This window comes from Pelophylax lessonae (genome assembly GCF_965119305.1).
Source record: "Pelophylax lessonae genome assembly, chromosome: 3".
Lineage (NCBI taxonomy): Eukaryota > Metazoa > Chordata > Amphibia > Anura > Ranidae > Pelophylax > Pelophylax lessonae.
The window spans coordinates 16,816,441-16,838,040 of record NC_138770.1 but is presented as its reverse complement, the minus strand read 5'-3'; the positions used below and the strand labels follow the sequence as shown (position 1 = coordinate 16,838,040).

Here is a 21,600-nt window from a genome sequence, read left to right as displayed (position 1 = left end):
GTCCCCATTTGTGCCCGCTGAACCTTGCTCCCCGCTGGTTAATTCATCATCTGTACCCTCCCCCCCATCACCTAGTTTAAAAGCCCCTCTAACTTGTTGGCCATCTTCTCACCCAGTACAGTTGCACCCTCCCCATTTAGGTGCAATTCGTACCTACTAAAGAGCCGGTAGACAGCTGAGAAGTCAGCCCAGTTCTCCAGGAACCCGAAACCCTCCTTACTACACCAGCTCCTCAGCCACTCGTTAACTTCCCTAATCTCCCGCTGCCTCTCTGGTGTGGCTCGAGGTACAGTTAGTATTTCTAAAAAAAATCACCTTGGAGGTCCTAGTCCTCAACTTAGCGCCTAAGTCCCTGAAATTGTTTAGGACTCTCCATCTTCCTCTGACTTTGTCATTGGTACCCACGTGTACCATGACAGCCGGGTCTTCCCCAACCCCACCCAATAATCTGTCCAACAGATCCGTGATGTGCCGAAGCTGAGCGCCCGGTAAAAAAAAAAAAAAGACAGCCTGGCACCTATGGTCTTTTTGGTATGGTACTACTACTACTACTACTGGTATGGACTGTGTAATGTGTTAGGATCTATACTGGTATGGACTGGGTATTGTGTTAGGATCTATACTGGTATGGACTGGGTAATTCGTTAGAATCTATACTGGTATGGACTGGGTAATTAGTTAGAATCTATACTGGTATGGACTGGGTAATCCGTTAGGATCTTTACTGGTATGGACTGGGTAATGTGTTAGGATCTTTACTGGTATGGACTGGGTAATGTGTTAGGATCTATACTGGTATGGACTGGGTAATGTGTTAGGATCTATACTGGTATGGACTGGGTAATGTGTTAGGAAGGAAAGGATGCCACATAGTTTGATGGAAATTAAAATTATCACCCTACAGAGGGCTGAACTCAAAGACACCCCGAAAATCAAAGTGAAAAAATGATGCAGCAGGCGAGTCCATTTTGGTGAAATGTCACTGCAGGACCTCAGAATGGTCCTCAGTAGTGTGTATGGCCCCCACGTGCTTGTATACATGCCTGACAACGTCGGGACATTCTCCTAATGAGACGACGGATGGTGTCCTGGGGTATTTCCTCCCAGATCTGGACCAGGGAATTACTGAGCTCCTGAACCGACTGTGGTGTAACCTGGGGGCATCGGATGGACTGAAACAGAATGGGTCTGACAATGGGTCCAAGGATTTCATCCCAATACCTAATGGCAGTCAGGGTGCCATTGTCTAGCCTGTAGAGGTCTGTGCGTCCCTCCATGGATTTGCCTCCCCAGACCATCACTGACCCCCCACCCAACCGGTCATGCTGAACCATGTTACAGGCAGCATAATGTTCTCCACGGCTTCTCCAGACCCTTTCATGTCTGTCACATGTGCTCAGGGTGAACCTGCTCTCATCTGTGAAAAGCACAGGGTGCCAGTGGTGGAGCTGCCAATTCTGGTGTTCAATGGCAAATGCCAATCCAGCTCCACAGTGGCGGGCAGTGAGCACAGGGACCACTAGAGGACATTTTTTTTTTTTGAGAAATTATTTTTATTGTTTTATAACAAGAAAAAAATACAGACAGTGACAAACACCAGTCCCTAACATGGCGGGACAGCACAACAACCCTTCCCGACCCATCCCTCCCACCCTCCCAACCCTGGCAGCTTACCTATAGAACAGAGTAAAGCATAGGGGGGCAGGGGCGGCCGGGACAGCATAACCGGTCCAGACCGCCCCCCCAGGCCCAGGGGTACAGGACACACAAAAAAAAAAAAAAAAAAAAAAAACATACATGACAACTGGATCAGAACACAAAGTTACAGGTCAGAAATAGCAGAGGTTTCCTGACTGAAAGAAAAGAACCAGTGAGAGTGCGGGCCCAAATAAACCATAAGATACAGACACTTCCCATTCACAATTAGCCCACCGTCTCGGTGGATTCCACCCATGCCTTCCACACCTTTTCGAACTTCCGGAGACAACCACGGGACTCGTAAGTGGCCTTATACAAAGGTAAAACAGCGTTCACCAGCCCCTTCCAGAAGGGAATCGAAGGGGGTGACACTTTTTTCCAGTGTAGTAGGATGGCCTTCTTGGCATAAAACAGTAGTATAATCAACAGCGTCCTGTGAGCCACCGAGGGGACCACCTCCTCCACCAGGCCCAGGAGACAGACGCTCTGGGTCAGCGGAACCGGAGTCATAAGCACCCTTCCAAGGCAGGAGACAACCTCCGACCAGTAGCGCTGAACCAGAGCACAGTCCCAAAATACATGTCGGGCATCCGCTGGGGCAGCCGAGCATCGCCAACACTCAGCGGACACAGACGGAAAGATCCTGGCCAGGCGGGCAGGCGTATAATACACTCTGTGGAGAAATTTAAATTGGATGAACTTATCTCTAGCCGCCACCAGGTGTTTAAAAGGATCTGTCCACAAGTCATCCCAGTCGTCCCCCTGCAAGTCAGGAATATCCTCCGTCCAGCGCTGCTTGCAGCGCACAATCCCCGGAGGGGTGAGGCGGAACAGTTCCTTGTAGACAGTAGACAGTGTTTTACTAAGGTCAGGGTTAGTCAAACCTATGGTCTTTTTGACAGAATGCACTCTCTGTCCTTCAGAGTCCCTTACCACCAGAACCTGTCTTTCCTTTCCCTTGCTCCCGCCCCTACTTGAGGAGTTCTTCCCCTGGCATCTAGGGGCGTCGCTCTGCTCCAGCAATGTTGTCCCTGACTGGTTTCCCCAACATCACGCATCAGGGCGTATTTATTGGGGTGCTCCAGCCCAGGATCGGCCTCCTGGCATTTTTCCCTTCAACCCTTCCTGTCACCCAACTACTCTGCTTTGATGCCTGCACCCTTGTATCTCCGCCCTCCTCTGTGTAGGCCCCTGTCTGTACCTGGATACGTTCCCAGCTCTCCTTCACTATGGAGATTCTTTTCATTGTTGCCAGTTGCTTCCCTAGATTCAGGCCCTAGATACTGGTATGGACTGGGCAATGTGTTAGAATCTATACTGGTATGGACTGGGTAATGTGTTAGGATCTATACTGGTATGGACTGTGTAATGTGTTAGGATCTATACTGGTATGGACTGGGTATTGTGTTAGGATCTATACTGGTATGGACTGGATAATTCGTTAGAATCTATACTGGTATGGACTGGGTAATTAGTTAGAATCTATACTGGTATGGACTGGGTAATCCGTTAGGATCTTTACTGGTATGGACTGGGTAATGTGTTAGGATCTTTACTGGTATGGACTGGGTAATGTGTTAGGATCTTTACTGGTATGGACTGGGTAATGTGTTAGGATCTATACTGGTATGGACTGGGTAATGTGTTAGGATCTATACTGGTATGGACTGGGTAATGTGTTAGGAAGGAAAGGATGCCACATAGTTTGATGGAAATTAAAATTATCACCCTACAGAGGGCTGAACTCAAAGACACCCCGAAAATCAAAGTGAAAAAAATGATGCAGCAGGCGAGTCCATTTTGGTGAAATGTCACTGCAGGACCTCAGAATGGTCCTCAGTAGTGTGTATGGCCCCCACGTGCTTGTATTCATGCCTGACAACGTCGGGACATTCTCCTAATGAGACGACGGATGGTGTCCTGGGGTATTTCCTCCCAGATCTGGACCAGGGAATTACTGAGCTCCTGAACCGACTGTGGTGTAACCTGGGGGCATCGGATGGACTGAAACAGAATGGGTCTGACAATGGGTCCAAGGATTTCATCCCAATACCTAATGGCAGTCAGGGTGCCATTGTCTAGCCTGTATAGGTCTGTGCGTCCCTCCATGGATACGCCTCCCCAGACCATCACTGACCCCCCACCCAACCGGTCATGCTGAACGATGTTACAGGCAGCATAATGTTCTCCACGGCTTCTCCAGACCCTTTCACGTCTGTCACATGTGCTCAGGGTGACCCTGCTCTCATCTGTGAAAAGCACAGGGTGCCAGTGGTGGAGCTGCCAATTCTGGTGTTCAATGGCAAATGCCAATCGAGCTCCACGGTGCCGGGCAGTGAGCACAGCGCCCACTAGAGGACGTCGGGCCCTCAGGCCACCCTCATGAAGTCTGTTTCTGATTGTTTGGTCAGAGACATTCACACCAGTGTCCTGCTGGAGGTCATTTTGTAGGGCTCTGGCAGGGCTCATCCTGTTTCTCCTTTCACAAAGGAGCAGATACCGGTCCTGCTGATGGGTTAAGGACCTTCTATGGCCCTGTCCAGCTCTCCTAGAGTAACTGCCTGTCTCCTGGAATCTCCTCCATGCTCCTGAGACTGTGCTGGGAGACACAGCAAACCTTCTGGCAATGGGAGGTATTGAGGTGCCATCCTGGAGGAGTTGGACTGCCTGTGCAACCTCTATAGGGTCCAGGTATGGCCTCATGCTACCAGTAGTGACACTGACCCCAGCCAAATGCAAAACTAGTGACAAACACTCAGAAAAGATGAGTAGGGAAAATGTCACTGGCCTCCACCTGTAAAACCATTCCTGTTTTGGAGGTCGTCTCATTGTTGCCCATCTAGTGCACCTGTTGGTAACAACCCCCCTCTGCTACTTGACTGACCAGATGAATATCCCAGGAGTTTCCCTGACTTGATGCTATACTCTGATTATAAAGTGTTGAGCAGTGTATATGAGTGTGGAAAACTCTTGGTAATTTTTCTTGTCTTCTGACAGACGGACTCTGTGGTGGGAATAGAAGGACATCGGAGGAAGATGTGACTACAGAAGATAATGACATGGCATCTTCTCCAGAAGTAAATCCCGTTCCTCATAATATACATGACAGACCTCACCATTGGAGGAGATCATTGGAATCTCCTGATACTTCACATAGTCCTCTAATATCTGACAGTGCAGACGGGTGCGGGAAACCATCTCATCTCAGGGAATCTTCTTTATACCATACAGGGGAGAATTCATTGTCATGTTCAGAGTGCGGGAAATGTTTTAGTCACAAGGGAAACCTTCTTCAGCACCAGAAAATTCACACAGGGGAGCGACCTTTTTCATGTTCAGAGTGCGGGAAATGTTTTAGTCACAAAGGAAACCTTCTTCAGCACCAGAGAATACACACAGGTGACCTTCCCTATTCATGTTCAGAGTGCGGGAAATGTTTTAGTCACAAAACATACCTTCATAGGCACCAGAGAATACACACAGGGGAGCGACCTTTTTCATGTTCAGAGTGCGGGAAATGTTTTAGTCACAAAACATACCTTCTTAGGCACCAGAGAATACACACAGGGGAGCGACCTTTTTCATGTTCAGAGTGTGGGAAATGTTTCAATCAAAAAGAATCCCTTCTTAGCCATCAGACAATACACACAGGTGAGCGTCCCTATTCATGTTCAGAGTGCGGGAAATGTTTTCATGATAAAGTAGTTCTTATTAGGCATCAGAGAATACACACAGGTGAGCGTCCCTATTCATGTTCAGAGTGCGGGAAATGTTTCAATCACAAAGGAAACCTTCTTAGTCATCAGAGAATACACACAGGTGAGCATGCCTATTCATGTTCAGAGTGCGGGAAATGTTTTAATAATAAAGGAACCCTTCTTAGCCATCAGAGAATACACACAGGTGAGCGTCCCTATTCATGTTCAGAGTGCATGTTTTAATAAAAAAGGAAACCTTCTTAGCCATCAGAGAATACACACAGGTGAGCGTCCCTATTCATGTTCAGAGTACGGGAAATGTTTTTCTAATAAAGGAACCCTTGTTCGCCATCAGAGAATACACACAGGTGAGCTTACCTGTTAATGTTCAGAGTGCGGGAAATGTTTTAGCTCCTTCAGGACCAAGCCCATTTCTGACTTAAGTGGTTTACAAGTTAAAATCAATATTTTAGCTAGAAAATGACTTTAAACCCCCAAACATTAAATATATTTTTTAGCAAAGACTCTGGAGAATAAAATTGCGGTCGTTGCAATATTTTTTTGTCACGCGGTATTTGCGCAGCGGTCTTTCCAACGCCTTTTTTTGGGGAAGAATTACATTGTGCCGCGTTTAAAAATAAGTAAACAGTAAAGTTCTCCCAATTTTTCTGTATAATGTGAAAGATGAGGTCACGCCGAGTAAATAGATACCTAACATGTTCCGGTATAAAATTGCGCAGAGCCGTTTAGATGAATTGCGGTTTATATGGAATAGAGAAGTGAGAGATAATACTAGGAAGGCCCCTCCTACACATAGCAGATAGATCCCGCCTACCGCGTGTGTCTGTGGGGAGCGTTTGATGGTGAGAAGTGGGAATTGATGTTTTGTCCTCTCACACAGATCGGATTGGGGGAAGATTTATCTTCTAATGGATTTCCTCCATATATTCCGCCCCGTCACCTCAACTCAAACTTCTCCACTTCCCGACCACGTGCCGCCTTTTTACTCTCCCAGGCAAACCCACGTAGGTCTACGTCAGACGCTTGGAGGCAGCTAGGGGGCGAGCGCTTGCCGCCGGAACACTCCCACCCCCGCTCATCAGCAGGGAAGCCAATGCGTGGGTCAGGCAGCTCCGATTGCCTCTGGTCATCCGCGATCGTTCCCCGCTGAGAGAGAAGAACGGTCGGATGTTAACTTCTTCCCATCCGCGCTACAGCCTATATACGGCTGCAGCGCGGACTTGAATTTTCGGGAGGCCGTATTTATACGGCCTCCCAGAAACAGTCTCCCCTCACGCTCCCGCGAGCGCGCATCAGGGAAAATCTGTGTCGGCGTGTCCCTTGGACACAGCCGATCACAGATCGTGGTGAATGGCCAATCACAGCAGCCATTCACCACGTGATCGGACCGTCCAATGAGAGATGATCTCATATGTAAACATATGAGATCATCTCTCATCACCAGCGCGCCTTCCTCACACGAAGCCTGCAGTGTGAGGAAGGAGGGGGAGCCTCACAGCGCCAGGGACACAGAAGAAATGTAATCAGGGCACCGATCACCAGTGCCCTGATTACTAGAGGTAAAAAAACACACACAGTGCCCACCATCAGTGCCCCCCATCAATGCCCACAATCAGTGCTCATAGTGCTGTCAGTCAGTGCCCATCAGTGCCTGCTCATCTAGGCACTGATGAGCACTGACTGGCAGAACTATGGGCACTGAGTGTGGGCACTGATGGTGCTGCCCATCAGTGCTTATCAGTGCCACCCGTCAGTGTCCATCAGTGCCATCCGCCAGTGCCCATGAGTGCCTCCCGTCACTGCCGCCTCTCAGTGCCCAGCAGTGCCACCTCTCAGTGCCCCCTCTCAGTGCTCATCAGTGCCACCTATCAGTGCTCATCAGTGCGGCATATTAGTACCTCCTCATCAGTGCCCATAAGTGCCACCTCATCAGTGCCCATAAGTGCCACCTCATCTGTGCCCATCAGTGCAGCCTATCAGTGCCCATCAGTGCCGACTCATCAGCGCACATCAGTGAAGGAGAAAAATTTATTTTCAAAATTTACTCGCAGAAAATAAGAAAAACGTTTTTTTTTTTCAAAATTTTCTGTCTTTTTTCTTTTTTTTTGTAAAAAATAAAAAACCCAGAGATGATTAAATACCACCAAAAGAAAGCTCTATTTGTGTGAAAAAAATGATAAAAATTTCATATGGGTACAGTGTAGCATGACCGCGCAATTGTCATTCAAAGTGTGAGAGCGCTGAAAGCTGAAAATTGGCCTGGATGGGAAGGGGGTTTAAGTGCACAGTAGGCAAGTGGTTAAACACATCTGACCGTTCTTCTCCCTGGAATGATCACAGAGCGCCTTCTATATAGGATCACAGGTCTCTATGGTCATTTCACAAGCCACGCCCCCCCCCCCCCCACAGTTAGAATCACTCCCCTAGGTACACATTTAACACCTTTTAATCACCCACAGTATTAACCCCTTCCCTGCCAGTGTCATTAGTACAGTGATAGTTCATATTTGTAGCACTGATTACTGTAGTAATGTCACTGCTCCCCCCCCAAAAATGTCAGTTAGGGGTCCGATCTGTCCGCCGCAATGTCGCATTCCCGCTAAATATCGCAGATCGCCGTCATTACTAGTAAGAAAAAAAAAAAATATACAATAAAAATGACATAAATCTCTCCCCTAGTTAGTAGACGCAAAAACTTTTGCGCAAACCAATTAAAATACACTTATTGCGATTTTTTTTTTTTCGTTTTTTTTTGTTTTACCAAAAATAAGTAGCCGAAAACAAATTGGGGTAAAATAATAAAAACTTTAGATTTTTTTTTTTTTGGAAATGTTATATAGCATAATGTGAAAAATATTGGGATTTTTTTTCAGAATTGTCGCTCACATTTTTGTTTATTGCGTGAAAAACTAAAAAATCGCACAGGTGATCAAATACCACCAAAAGAAAGCTCTATTTGTGGGGGAAAAAGGACATCAATTTTATTTGGGTACAGCGTCACACGACCGCGCAATTGTCAGTTAAAATAACGCAGTGCCAAGTTGAAAAAAGTGGCCGGGTCATTAAAGGGGGAAATCCTTCCGGCCCAGAAGAGGTGAAGATCCCAACTTGTTTTGTCCTAATCGTTTATGGAAGAAATTCTCTTTCTTTCATTCTTTTTCCTATTTGCACGGCTACGCCATTCTTTTTTTTTTTTTTTCTATTATATAGCCTCAGTCTAAATCCTCAATAAAATTTATGATTGGAAAAAAAATAAAAAATAAAATTGCGCACACCCGTGGAATGGCGACAAAACGGAAAATTTATATCAAATACTTACCGTAATTTTCCTTTCCTGATGGACTCCATGGCAGCATACGTATCGGGTTTGGCCCCGCCTCCAAACCTACCCATAGGACCTCACTCCCATAAATCTTTGCTCCTGTTCAGCACACGTGTTCTGTAACTATCCTCCACAGAAATCCGGGAGGGAACTCCTGCTGCCATGGAGTCCATCAGGAAAGGAAAATTACGGTAAGTATTTGATATAAATTTTCCGTTTTCCTGACAGACTCCATGGCAGCATACGTATCGGGAAATAACTCGCCGTACACACAGGGTGGGCAGGTGCTGAACAGAAAAGTTTTAATGCATTTTGTCAAACAGACAGGACTTGCAAACCAAAATTCACAGAAGAAAGAGCCGCTGGCTCAACACAGTAATGGGATAAGAAAGTGTTAATAGAGGACCACGATGCTGCTCTGCAAATGACTTCAGGAGCCACATGTCTGGATACTGCCCAGGAGGTAGAGATGCTCCGCGTCGAATGAGCTGTAACTACTGCTGGAGGGGTCAAGCCCTTAGCCCTATAAGCCCACTGGATGGTCTGGATGATCCAAGAGGAAATGGATCTCGTCGAGGCTCTTGAACCTTTGTTTTTTCCATAAAAGGTAACGAAAAGATGTTCTGATTTTCTGAAAGAGGAAGTGGCATTTAAATATTTCTTAATACACTCTCCAACATCCAGCGGATGAACCGAAGAATCTTCCTCTTCCTGTCTAAAGGTTGGTAATACTGTTTCTATGTTTTCATGGAAGACAGAGGTCCTTTTTGGTCTCGCATCCAGCATGGGAATGAGCACCACTCTGTCAGGAAAAAAGGTTAAGAAAGGCTCTTGTGTCCCAAAGGACCCAATTTCCGACACTCTTTTTGCTGAGGTTATAGCCACCAGAAATACTGTTATCAGTGTAAGTTCTCTTATGGTCAAAGAATCAAACATGTCTTGAATTTGACTCGCCAGGAAATCCAGAACTAGTGGCAGATCCCACTTGGGAAACCTGGGTTTTCTCTGAGGTCTGATTCTCACTGCCCCTTGGAAGAACTGACGAATTAGGGCATGAGTGGCCCAGGAGATCCCTGTAAAAGCAGAAATAGCCGAGACCTGGACTCTGAGCGAACTCACTGATAGAGGCAAATCCAGTCCTGATTGGAGAAAGCTCAATACATCCTGGATCTTAATTGAAGATTGAGGATCAGGCCTTGTATTCAGTTGTGCAGAAAATTTTTCCCAGATTCTCTGATACACCCTGTTCGTTGAGCTTCTTCTAGCACTAAGTAATGTCGAGATTGCCGTTTCTGGACAGCCTAAAGCCTGTAACCTCCTCCTCTCAACATCCAGACCTTGAGATGTAAACGGTCTGGGCACGGATGGAGTACAGACCCCTGGGACAACAGGTCCGGTCTGAAGGGTAGCGGGATTGGATCTTGGACACTGAGTAGCGTCAGAAGGGGAAACCATGGCCTGTTCGGCCAGAAGGGAATCACCGCCACTACCTCCACTGGCTCCGACCTGAGTCTCCGAAGGAACTGCAACACAATCGGAATTGGTGGGAAGGCGTATGCCCTGTGGAATCTCCACTGATCCGAGAGTGCATCTATCCCTGATGCTTGTGGATCTCTGAATCTTGAGTAGTACTTCGGCAGTTTGTGATTGCAGGGGGAGGCGAAGAGATCTACCTCTGGAGAAAACCCCAATGTTAGGATCCAGTCGAACGTTTCCTTGTGAAGGGACCACTCGTTGTTGTCCAGATCCACTCTGGACAAGAAGTCTGCTTTGACATTCTGGACTCCTGGAACATAAACCGCTGAAAGATTCGAGAGATTTTTCTGTGCCCAGGACATAATCGGCTCCACTTCCCTCAATAGGGACCAGCTGCGTGTACCCCCTTGTTTCCTGATGTATGCCACTGCTGAGGTGTTGTCCAGGCGCAGCATGACAGGTTGGTCTTTTGTCAGGTGAGCAAATGCTCGAAGAGCTTGGAATGCTGCTCGGAGTTCTAGTATGTTGGATACTATTCCTCGAGTGGAAAACTCCCACCTGCCCTGTGCCACCTCCGACAGACAGTGGGCACCCCAGCCTATGTTGCTGGCGTCCGAGGTAACCACTACCCACGGAGCTGGTTTCAGAGAGTGGCAGTTCAGCAGGTGGTCTCTGCATAGCCACCAAGGAAGACTCGCTCTCATTGAAGGGGTTAGGAAGATGCGTTGATCCAGATGCCACGTATCCCATTGCTGAAGGAATCCCTTCTGAAAGGGTCTCATCCTCCACAGGGCCCACTTCACCATGGGGACTACTGCGACCATAGTCCCGATCACCTTCAGACATTGACGTGCCTGAAGATGAGAGGATGAGAGGGCAAAGCGAATCCTGTCTCGGAGAGTCCCTATCTTTTCCTCTGGAAGAGAGATAGTCGCCTTCTCTGTGTCGAACAGAGCGCCCAAGTAGATCAGGGACTGAGTTGGAATCAGGTGACTCTTCTCCTTGTTGAGTAACCAACCAAACTTCTGGAGAGTGGACACGACCTGCTCCAGATGAACTAATAGTTGGTCTCTGTCTTGGGACAACAGGAGTAGATCGTCCAAATAGTGGTGAAGACGAATACCTTTCAATCTCAGTAGGGCTACCACGGCCAATAAGATTTTTGAAAAGGTCCGTGGAGATGTTGAGAGCCCGAATGGGAGACAGATAAACTGAAGATGTAATCCTCCCACTTCGAACCGGAGAAACCTTTGAAAATCTTCGTCCACAGGGACATGAAAGTAGGCGTCTTTCAAGTCGATGGACACCATCCAATCTGCCGGCTGGACTGACTGCTGTATGGACAACAGGGTCTCCATTTTGAACCTTTCTTTTTTTATGAATTTGTTCAAGAAGGTCAAATCTATTACTGGTCTCCATGATCCGTTCTTCTTTTGGACCAGAAAGAGCGGAGAATATATTCCTTGGCCTCGCTCTGACTCTGGAACGGAGATGACAGCCCCTTGAGCAATGAGAGCTTCGACGTAAGAAAACAAAATCTGACGCCTTTCTTCTAGACATGGTATGGCAGTAGGCAGGAACCTTGAGCCTGGCCTCTCCTTGAAGACCCACTTGTGGCCTGAAGACACCGTCCTGACGGCCCAGGGGTCCTGAATCGAAGCCGCCCAGACATGTCGGAAGGAGCGTAGACGTGCACCCACCCGACATGTCTGAGCGGGCCCACCTTCAAAAGGACTTAGTGGGCTCGCGGTCCCCAGAGGAGACGTTCTTTGTCGTCTTCCTGGAAGACTGTCTGGATCTCCAGTTCCGGTTGAACTCCCGACCAGGTCTATAAGAACGAGCTTCCCTGGCCCGGTCAGGCACAAATTTTCTGGTAGGCTGTCCTTTCTTGACGTTGAACTGGCGCCGATCCTGGGGAAGAAACCCAGACTTACCGCCTGTAGCCCGGGCTATGGCCTCGTCCAGTTTATTCCCGAAAAGGGAGGACCCCTCAAAGGGAATACGGCACCAAACTTGCTTTGATGCCGGATCCGCCACCCAAGGGCGGAGCCAAAGAGCTCTCTTAGCTGTGACCGAGGACAGCATAACTCTTGCCAATAGACGGATCAAGTCTATGGAAGCCTCCCCAAGGAACGACGCGCCCAGCCTAAGCTCCTGGATTGGAGCGCTTCTGGCCACCTCCTCCGAAACCGATCTGACCGATTCGTCTACCACATCAGCCCAAGACTCCATGGCTTTGGATAGAGCAGCCAAAGCCAGGACTGGCTTACAGGCCATACCTGCTGTAAGGTAGATTCTCTTCAAATCAGAGTCCATCCTTCGGTCCAACGGGTCTTTAAATGAGACCGTATCCTCTAAGGGAAGGGTCACGTGCTTGACCAGTCTCATGACTGCTGCGTCGACTAGGGGAGGGGACTCAAGATGTTTCACATCATCCTCTTTGAAGGGGTAAAGTTTAGCCATCTTGGATACTAAGGAATTCTTTCGTTCCACCTTTTTCCACTCCTCCAAGATGATTTCACCCAACTCTCCCAGGAAGGGAAAATTAACACGCTCCTTATTGAGCTGTTTAAAGTACTTCTTCTGCTTGGGAGGGGGAACAGCTGACTCCTCCCAATTTAAGGTCTCTCTGACCGCTTTAACCAGGGAAGGCACCAAGGTATATTCAAAACCCACGCAGGGATCCTCATCTTCAGAGTCGCTACCTGACAAGAGCATCGACTGATGGCTTGTGTGGGCTGACTCGAAATCTTCCTGTACCTGTAGTGCTACAGGGGAGGGGCTTGGGGAAGCCGTTGCAGTGTCTTGAGAACGACTGACACCCAACTCTGCCAAAGAGTCCTTAACCACTCTCTTGACCAAAGCCTCAATGCGCTGATCGGAAGTATCCCTTTCTCCCGCAGCCTGGGAGAAACATCTATCACAGAAAAGCTTCCTCTCCGGGACACTAGCGCCACAGCCTCTGCAACCTGCTTTGTCAGGTCTCCGTGCGTGGCTGGCTGAAGTAGATGATTTTTGATGATGTGAGCCCGAACGGGACTTTCCTGTAGAGTGCCGGTGGCGAGAGCTTGAGCGTCTTTCACTTCTTTGAGAAGAGTGCCTAGTCTCTGAACGAGGAGGGCTGTGAACAAGAGAAAAAACAGAAAAAACAGACAGGAAGCTAGGAACACTTGAGTTCCTACCCCCACCCCCTATAACCCACAGCCCCACTAAGAAGCCCCAAATACCTGTTAGGGGCGGGCTGACCACCGGAGGGCAAAGTAGCTTCCATTCTGATGCTGACCTACAAGAATGAGCCGGACAGCAATGTCAGAAAACCAGCAAAAGAGGAGGGGGGGGGAGGGGGGGGGGGGCTCCCAAACTGGGGCCAGTACTCACCAAGAACCAGAGGTTAGCAGGCAGAGCGGCAGCGAACAGCAGGCGTCCAAAAACCGATCAGATGCGGAGTATGGAACACCCAGTATCAGCAGTGTGTATAAACACAACACTGCTGACAGTTCTGGGGTTTAAATATGGCGCCTGGTGACGTCATCAGCGCTCGCCGCCGACGCCAACTCACTGCGCATGCGCCGCGCTCTTACTGCGCACGCGCGAGAGCCAAGCCTCGTTCTGGAGGCGCCACACATGCGCAGTAGCGCACCGCACCGGCGGCCGGTCAGGAAGTGAACCGCTGACCGGCCCCGGACCACTAGCCACCAGGGAAGGCAGGAAAGACCAGGTAAGAGAAAACATATAAACAAAGGCAATATAAGCATACAAAATAGCTGCCATGGAGTGTACTCACGAACCACAGACCACCAGGGATGGATGCACACCGGACTTATCTCTTTCAAGGGTACCGGCCACCCGCAGCAGCTGGGCTTTTTGGCCAAGGCTGCTACATCTTCGCCCCTCCTCCATACCCCGCAGCAGCTGGGGCTTATTGGAGAGCTCCATACCCGACAGGTAGAGCCATTCATCACCCGGAATCCATCTTCAGGTAGGATATCAGGTAATCCTTTGGAGGACAAAAAAAGAACACGTGTGCTGAACAGGAGCAAAGATTTATGGGAGTGAGGTCCTATGGGTAGGTTTGGAGGCGGGGCCAAACCCGATACGTATGCTGCCATGGAGTCTGTCAGGAAACTACCAATATAAAAAAAAATCTCCATAGGCGACGCTTTAGACATTTTTAGCGGTTACCAGTTTAGAGTTACAGAGGAGATCTTTTTATTTATTTCTCTCACTCTGGCGATCGCGGCGATATCTCACATGTGTGGTTTGAACGCTATTTTCATTTGCGGGTGCGACTTGCGTATGCGTTTTCTTTCGTGAGCGAGGTCACGGCGACGGGGCGCTTTAAAGTTTTAGTTTCCTATTCACTTTATTTAACTTTTTAATTTTAGCACAGTTGTAAAAAAAAAATCTGATGACTTTTATTGGTGTGAGAAGGAATGTAAACATCCCTTGTGACAGTAATAGGCAGTGACAGGTACTCTTTATGGAGGGATCGGTGGGAGGGGGGGAGGGGGGAATGTGACAGTAATAGGCAGTGACAGGTACTCTTTATGGAGGGATCAGAGGGAGGGGGGAATGTGACAGTAATAGGCAGTGACAGGTACTCTTTATGGAGGGATCAGAGGGAGGGGGGGATGTGACAGTAATAGGCAGTGACAGGTACTCTTTATGGAGGGATCGGGGGGGGGGGAATGTGACAGTAATAGGCAGTGACAGGTACTCTTTATGGAGGGATCAGAGGGAGGGGGGGATGTGACAGTAATAGGCAGTGACAGGTACTCTTTATGGAGGGATCAGGGGGGGGGATGTGACAGTAATAGGCAGTGACAGGTACTCTTTATGGAGGGATCGGGGGGATGTGACAGTAATAGGCAGTGACAGGTACTCTTTATGGAGGGATCGGGGGGAGGGGGGGATGTGACAGTAATAGGCAGTGACAGGTACTCTTTATGGAGGGATCGGGGGGAGGGAAGGAATGTGACAGTAATAGGCAGTGACAGGTACTCTTTATGGAGGGATCGGGGGTCTAAAAGACCCCAAACCCCTCCCCCGTACTTCACTCTATTCAATATGCTGAAATTTGCATTTTTGAATAGTGACAGATGTTTGAATTTGGCGCCGTCGTGACGTCGAATTACCCGGACTTGACGTCATGCCGCCGCTTCCGGGTTACAACTTCCGAGACCCGATTGGAGCTGTGAAACCACCACAGTCCACTCGGGGTTGGTTTACACCCGCATCGCCCTCTGAGCCGCTGTGGGGTTGGCAGGCAGCTGGGAGCCCTTATGTTAACTCTGTAAAGCCAACGCCAGTATGCCGCAACCGTATGCATCGGGGCTGTTGCTGTACAACCCAATTCATTTGAATAGCTTTGCCCAATGTGACAGGGGGTGTGAGGTTTGCAGCAGCTGCAAATTGCAGTGCCATGTGTCCCGCCCCATCCGGCTGCCATTTAAGCTTAAGGAGGTGGAAAAATCATGACTCAAATGTCTACCTTTACCGATCCCTCCCCACATGAGGCAGGAAATCATGACAAGACATGGGGCAACAAGTGGGCAAGCATTACATTATAGGGGGCAAGAGATGGACAATTATGGCAATGCATGAGGCAACAGGTGATCATTCATGACAATACATGAGGCAATAGACGGGCAATACACAAGGCAACAAGTGGGCAATCATTACAATACATGGCCTATTATGCAACTGCATGAGGACCCAATGGGAAATGCTTTATTCTTTTTGTGTTCTACTTATAAATATGTATATAGATCTAACCTACTGGATGGAAAAAGATCACTGTAACATGCATTAACCCACAGCAGCCAATCAGGATTTATCTTTCACTGGTGAACCTTTTTTATTGATTGCTTCATGTTGTTGCTCCTTTTTGATTTATTGAAGTAGCCGACCTTTTAGTCTTTTATTGGTCCAACCAATGTATGATTATTAATACATTTGACACATTTGTTAATTCTATTATAAAAGATTTAAGCTTTATTTTATTCATATCATTACTGTGTGGTAATCGCTTATTCTGATCTTGTACAATAAAAACTCTTCGTACAATATTCTGTGCCGAGTCTTCTTTTTTACCAATGATTAGATGATCGGTGATTGGAGTGTGATCAGTTCATAGAGAGTCATCCATTGGGGTTTTATTAGTGAGATGGAGAGTGGAGAAGGCACCACATTGACAAGCCATTGGAGGCCCTTTCTAAAGCCCTAAACATTTTGCCAACCTGTCTATGACATTAGTCTTCCAAACTCTATATCACTGAGCTAAGGCCAGAAGAGTTCCAGGAGTTCTTCTCTGTCCACAGCATATAAGTGCGATAACGGGCGAAATTCTCGTAGCAGCTCTGGGCCTAGCCGGTTTGACACACATCCCTTGCCTGGCGCATGTGCTGAATTTGGTGGTGCAGAGGTTCCTTAGAAATTACCCCGATATGTCAGAGCTGCTGCAGAAAGTGCGGGCCGTCTGTGCGCACTTTCGGCATTCTCACCCTGCTGCTGCTCGCCTGTCAGCGCTGCAGCGTAACCTCGGCCTTCCCGCTCACCGCCTCATAGGTGACGTGCCCACAAGGTGGAACTCCACCTTGCACATGCTGGCCAGACTGTGCGAGCAGCAGCAGGCCATAGTGGAGTTTCAGCTGCAGCACGCACGCGTGAGTCACTCTGCGGAACAGCACCACTTCACCACCAGTAACTGGGCCTCCATGCGAGACCTGTGTGCCTTGTTGCGCTGTAACATATGCAGACTAGGCCGCAATGTAATATTTTTTCCCTAAATGGGTGTTTATTGAATAGCGGAATAGAACAACAGTATCCAATGGGTGTATCTCACTGTAACATATGCAGACTAAGCCGCAATGTAATATTTTTTCCCTAAATGGGTGTTTATTGAATAGCGGAATAGAACAACAGTATCTAAAGAGTGTATCTCACAGTAAAATATGCAGACTAAGCCGCAATGTAATATTTTTTCCATAAATGGGTGTTTATTGAATAGCGGAATAGAACAACAGTATACAACGGGTGTATCTCACACGTACAGATACAGACTATGCCGCAATTTAATATTTTTCCCCTAAATGGGTGTTTATTGAATAGCGGACTAGAACAACAGTATACAAGGGGCAATACAACAGTATGCAATGGGTGTATCTCACTTTAACATATGCAGACAGGGCCTCAATTAACTTTTTTTGCCCCTAAATAGTTGTTTTTTATTGCAAGGTGCAATACAACAGTATGCAATGGGTGTATGTCACTGTAACGTATGAATGAAAAACTGAAAAATAATTGTCCCCTTAATTGGTGCTTGTTGAATAGCAGATTTGAAATGCAGTGTCTGTCTAAATGCTGTAAGTCACAGTAAAATATGAAAGAAAAAAGTTTTTTTTCTTTTTAAAATGCAGATTAAGCAGACACATATGCACTGAGCTTGCAGGAAATGCCCGCTACACGCCTAACAGGTTGGATACTGTTGTTGTTCTATTCCGCTATTGAATAAAAAAAATAAAAAAAAAAAAAAAAAAGATTTGAATGAAAAAAACTGAAAAATATTTTTTTTACCCTAAATACTGAAAAAGAATTATTTTCCGCTCACATTGGTGCTTTTTGAAGAGCAGGTTAGAAAAGCAATGTCTGTCTAAAGACTGTATGTCAAAGCAAAATATGAAGGAAAAAATGTTTTTTCTTTTTAAAATGCAGATTAAGCACAAACATATGCACTGAGGTTGCATGAAATGTGCAGCACCGCACGCCGCCCACCTAACACACTCATAAAAGTTTTTTTTTTCTCCTTTCTCCTCCTCACTTGGCTCAGGTCAGGGCATAAAGATTGTGCACTGCACCCCCACACAATACAATCAATGTAGATCGCTGTCTGATTAAAGCAGATTGTTCCTATCCTATGTTTTCCCTACAAGCAATCTCTCCAGCCTGGCCCTACAGTAAACTCCTATCTCTCCCTTCGGGCAAAAAGATTGTGCACTGCACCCCCACACAATACAATCAATGTAGATCGCTGTATGATAAAGCAGATCAGTGGCATCTGGTGCTCAAAATTTTTGGGGGGCGCAAAAAGAAAAATGTAATAGGTATTGATTTGCTGCAAAAAATTGTGTGACTTTGACGTCACACAAGTGTGAAAGGGGCCTTCAGTAATCAAGGAACAGTGCCTTGAAAAAGTATCCATAGTCACCCCTTGAAATAATCCACATTTTGTCATGTTATCTTCCAACCAAAAACGTAAATGTATTTTATGTGATAGACCGGCACAAAAATTGTGAACTGGAAGGAAAATGGAAGAAAAATGACAATTGGATTGCTTTCAACATTTTATTAACAAAATTCACAAACCTGAAACAAGAAAACCAAACCGCAAAAAGTCACCAGGTACTATTTGAAAAGAAATTTTGCTCTTCTTTCCTTTTGGCATGCAAATTTTTCTATCACCTTCTGGTTGAAATCTTTCATTTCTGTCACCAGTCTCTTTTCCATTGACAGCATGGCCAATGCATTCAACCTCTCCTGGGTCATGGTGTTCCTCAGAAAAGTTTTTATTCTTTTCAGAGTTGAGAAGCACCTCTCAGCCTCTGCTGTGGTCATGGGTGTGGTGATGAGAATCTTCAGGAGAGTGACAGTCTCTCCAAAGACTTCTTTAAGATTGTTCTCCACAAGCAGCTGGAATAGGTCCACAGCACCATGGCAGGTTCGAAATTCCTCCTTGGAGTAGATGAGACTAAGCTCTGTTCTTAACTTACTCCCATCGAGTACAGGATAGGTCTTCACAGTTGTGCTCAGGGCCTCCTTTGGAAATTCCCTTGCATACTGTTTAAACTTGTTCGCTTGAAGCAGGGTGGCACTAACCAGGTGGTTTGTGAAGGAGAAGCGCTCCATGGTGTGTAGGAGGATGGTATCACAGACCTATCGAGAATGATAAAAAAAACAAGATTAGGTACTGGTGACAAAATGAAGAAGAAAAGTTATGTTTGTATTAAATTTAGAAAAAAGGTACCACATCCCTGGGGATGTCTATATCATAGAACTCTCCTTGACACTGTGGTATCTATCCTTGGAGCTCCACCCCTGGTGTTTTCCCTCCACATCCGCTGGGGAGGCGTCCCCCTGGGAGGCGTTCCCGCCCTGGTGTGGTTAATTAGGATCTATTCATGGTGGCCCTTTTGGAGTGCATATGGTTGTTCCACACTTGCATGCTTCCCCTGGTTTATGTATTTATATTACTGTATTAATGACTGTTGTTGTATCATACAGGCTTATTAAGGCATATCCTGTGCAGAACGTGTTCCACACCCCTGAAGAAGCGGACCCTTTGTGCCCGCGAAACATGTCGGGATCTGTCTGATGCTCCTCATTGGACCGCAATTTATTTTCCACATTGCCTTATGCCTATATGTCGCTTTTACAGCTTTTTCTGTTATATATGTCATTCTCTACATGATTATTTTTTTGTATAATCTACCCTGTTTTTAATATGCATCAATAAATATTTTATGTTTTATATATTCTAGTTATTTAATTTTCTATCTGGTACCCTTAAAATCCCACCAGCCCTCCACATTTTTTTCTCACTGTTTCTTTTCTTTTGTTCCTTCCCATTCTTTCTATTCTATTTATTTTTTCTTTCCCCGCTTGCCTTCCCTCTTTTCCCCTTTTTTCCTATTCTCTTATCTTTTCCACCTCCCCTTCTCCCATCCCCTTTTCTCTTCACTTTTCTCCCCTCCCATTCACTTTTTCTTGCTCATGCTTTTTTTCTCCCTGTTTTCTTCCCTGTTCTATTTCCTTCCTTTCTTTTCCCTATTTTCCCTATCCAGGGCGGAGCCTTTACACCTTGGGCCCCGCTGTGGATGAATCTTGGGATTACTGGTGACAAAATGTCAATGTCATGCGTTAGCTCCCTGAGCATCAGAAATGCATGAAACTTAACATATGTACTCAGAATGTCCTGGGCATTTGTATGGAATGCTGAGAAATTATGATTTCAAAAAGCACTTGTTAAAATGTTCAGTTTTAAGTTATTATAAAGGAAGATAATTTTCAGTGTTTTTGAATCCAGAATTTCTCAGAACTCCATACACATGAACAGGACATTCTAAGTACATTTTTATTAATTGTAGGCATTTCTGATGGTCTGGGAGCTATGAAGGCTGTAATACCAATGTTGTCCACTAGAGGAAAAAACCAAACAACAAATTCTTATAGATCACATCATTTTTATTGTAAGAAAAATATTTTTCTTTCCAATCTTCATATCCAAAAGAGGGAGCTATCAAAAAAACCAAATACTTTCTACAAATAAAAACTAACCTCGGTTGCAATAAGTTTATGGGCTTCTGGATCAAGCGAGCACCACCTCTTCGGTTGAGAACCACCTTCACTGATTTGGCCAACCAAGTAATGAAGAGAATCTCTGAAAAATGTAGAAGAAGTAATAATAATTGAAACAACAACAACAACAAGGAAAAGGATGAATAAAGCTGCTACCTGATCTTCTGTATGCTCTGCTGGAACTGCTGGATGCTCCCCTTAATGCAGACCGAATCTATGTCCTTCCGCTGGAGTTTGGCATAGAGGAAGTTCACATGTGGCATGATGTTGTGGAAAAGGGTCAGAAAAAATCTAAAATCCTGATCCTCCAGCAGCATGGCAAAGCCTCTTGCCTCTCTGGTGGTAGTTAGGTCAAAGTCACCTGAATCCTGTATTGTTTTAAAACAGCGAACGAGGTCCTCTCTGTGCTCAAACACTGTATTGACGGCACGGCTGTGGAAGTTCCATCTGACGCTGCTTGATGTTGGTAGTCTATGGGCAACTACTTTATCAAGAACATCTGTGCACTTAGGTGATCTTGAAAAAAAGCTGGCAAACCCTCCAAGGTTAGAGAAAAAATGTCTTACTTTGGATATGCGAGAAGTGGCCTGCTGAATTATTAGATTAAGCTGATGTGCATAGCAGTGGATGTAATGGGCATTTGGGTAAACATCTTGTATCTTCCTCTGAACACCTGCAGTGGCACCCCTCATCACACTAGCTCCATCATAGGCTTGGCAGATGAGTTTACTCTTCTGATCCTCTGGAAGGATGACAGCAAGACGCTCTTGTAGTGCTGTAGCAATGGAATCAGCTGTAGTTGAATGCAGAGAAATAAACTCAAAAAACCTCTCTTGTATGTTGCTTTTGGCATCAATGTAGCGCAGCACAAGCACAAGTTGGCACTGTGTGGCAATATCAGTGGTCTCGTCGGCCTGGATTGACAGAAAATCACTGTTTCGTGCTTCTTGGATAATGTGTTCTTTCACAACAGACAACATACAGTCCAATAGCTCGTTCTGCACGGTTTTCGAAGTTCCCTTAAACACAGTG

The 21,600-nt window shown here is 46.5% G+C and overlaps 1 protein-coding gene and 1 pseudogene across 2 annotated transcripts in view; both read left to right on the top strand.

The window, feature by feature from the left end:
* The window catches only part of LOC309550234 (uncharacterized protein), a gene marked incomplete at its 3' end in the record, with an annotated part of 111,883 nt that overhangs the window by 40,489 nt on the left and 49,794 nt on the right, over positions 1–21,600 (top strand). The window lies entirely within an intron of this gene.
* Positions 1,953–20,110, top strand: LOC309548760 (annotated as a pseudogene). The gene is made up of 3 exons: positions 1,953–1,998; positions 4,930–5,839; positions 20,055–20,110. The product of its transcript is annotated as an uncharacterized misc_RNA (transcript).